This window comes from Protopterus annectens, chromosome 7.part1 (genome assembly GCF_019279795.1).
Source record: "Protopterus annectens isolate FY-2018-M chromosome 7.part1, PAN1.0, whole genome shotgun sequence".
Taxonomy (NCBI): Eukaryota; Metazoa; Chordata; order Ceratodontiformes; family Protopteridae; genus Protopterus; species Protopterus annectens.
Window position 1 is genome coordinate 99746233 of NC_056740.1, and position 2280 is coordinate 99748512.

At 36.4% G+C, this 2280-nt stretch overlaps 1 non-coding gene across 1 annotated transcript; it reads right to left on the reverse strand.

The window, feature by feature from the left end:
* Positions 1 to 840: 840 nt before the first annotated feature.
* Positions 841 to 949, reverse strand: TRNAC-ACA. The gene is made up of 2 exons: positions 912 to 949; positions 841 to 886 (listed from the first exon to the last, which is right to left on the reverse strand). It is a non-coding gene; the product is annotated as a tRNA-Cys (tRNA).
* Positions 950 to 2280: the final 1331 nt, after the last annotated feature.

Below are 2280 nucleotides of genomic sequence, written 5' to 3' on the forward strand. Positions count from 1 at the left end.
TGGACTGCAGACCTTTGCAGTTGAATGTATTGACCAGGTCAATTCTATTTTTGCGGCCAAATTTTGTCAGTCCTTGTACTGATTTCCTGTAATTGTGATTTCTGGTCTCCCAGTTCCATACCAAAGTGCGTATTGGAACCTGTCCATCACGAAAGGAAAAAAATAATGTAGGAATTCTGTTCCAAAGAGCAAGGAGATGTCTGCCAACTCTTCTGAAGGTGAAATTCCCAGGTTACCTGTTCCAGCTTTCAAAAAGGTTATCGTATTTTTTGAAAATGGTAGCAGATCTTCAAAAATGACACAGTAAACTTTAATAGACCTCCGAGTGATTTCTTACGATTTATATTTCTTAGCTCTCATAAGCATATGCTTTTTGTAAGGTGTCACTCCACCCCCTCCCCACCTTTTCTATGCACTTACTATGAAGCTGATTTTTGAAATCTCTTTTTTTGTTGTTGCAGACCTAGCAGAGCTCTTGTAATCTCTGTATATTGGTTCACAGCATTTGCATGCCTAGTGTCCATATCTTCGATTCAGAAATTCTCGGAATGCAGCTTGGTAATAAGAGATGTTCATTCCCCTATTTAATTCCATAGCCAAACCTTTGTTTGAGCCAGACTGACAAGAACTAAGATCAAAGCTCCTAATGGACCACCTGTTTCTATAATAGATTTCAGGAATTTACCTACTGGAATGTGCATCTATCAGAACATCAAAGAGTTCAATGTGGAAGACTAGCAGTTTTGTCCTCAGGAGTAATCCTGTCAACTGAATGGACTCCTTACCTCAACACTGCATGTTGACTCATTTCACAGTCTCAGTCAGTGAGCAAAACACACCTGTCAGAAGTGGGATTTGAACCCACACCTCCATATGGAGACCAGAATCCCAAGGTAGGGAGGAGTTTAATCCTGTAATCTGGCAGCTTAGACCACTTGGCCATCCTGGCACATATAAGCTGCTTTAAGGTGCATACCTGTTTGTTCTGTCTCGTTCTTTCTGTGTTGTAATTTAAAGTGTTATGAGTGCAGTAGTCCAGGTTACTTGCAGTGCAAACACCTGTTCATTCTCGACCATTTTTTGTCTTGTAGTGTCCACCGAATGACCCTGACAGCATGCTATTGCTTTCCGCACCTTATACGAATTTTTAAAAAATGACATATAGGAAATAACTGCTGCAGTGTCTGGGAAATGCAGTCTTTGCTGTTGATGCGTCACATTAATTTGTCAATGTGAATGAATAGTTAAATAAAGAAAAGAAATTGCAGTTCATGCTACCAGTAGGAATAAATAAATAAATAAATAAAACAATGGGGGAGAACATATATACACAGCATGCATGACATATTTCACATCATTGCTTCAAATGGCAGAAAATAAACAGCAGTTGGAGTGCCTCTTTGGTGTAGAGGTTGGACTTCTGCCTTTGAGTAGGAGCTATGTGAGTTTGAAACTGTCTATATCAAGCCTTTATTTCTTTTTCCTTTTGATCTGGCTGATTTCAGCATTTATTTCAATAATTTTCCACTCTGTTTTCCTCGTTCTCAAGCTAGAAATTTATCTGCTTTGAAGTTTGTCTTTGTTAATAATGCAGAATGTGTGAAAGTGTACTGTAATTCACACTCAGCTGAGTGCTAAAACATGTGAGTGGTAAACTGTTGGCTTTCAAAAAAAAAAAAAACAGAATAGAGTGTATCCTTTGGACAGTATTCTGATTTTTAGTAAAACTTAGAAATTTCTTTACGGATATATACGGCCGTATGGTTAGAAATATGTATATATGTATAAATATATATATATATATATATATATATATATATATATATATATATATATATATATATATATATATATATTAAATAAAATTAAGAATTCAATACACAGGAGGTTCAGATTCAAATGTTTACTAGTGTACACCAGGAGGCAAAAAACATACAAGTACAGAATTTTGTCTGACATGAAACAGGAAGCACACAATTTTATATAGGTTTAACATTTGAGCTATGCCCACCTTGCTGACGTGATATGTCACAGGGCGTCTACATCACTTTAGCTTACAATCCTTTATTCATTAATTCTGCTGATGCTGTATATTTTAAAAAACTTTTCCTCTAGATACAATACGGCCTTGCTATCCAGCTGGTCAGTCATAATGTCTTTCTGTAAAGTTACTTGTTCAAGGTTTCATATCAGTTCGAATAGAATAGCAGCTTCGGTCTTTTAATGCATGTCTTTGTTCTCTGTTACACTTTCTTACACAGCTGCATTCTATCTTACTAA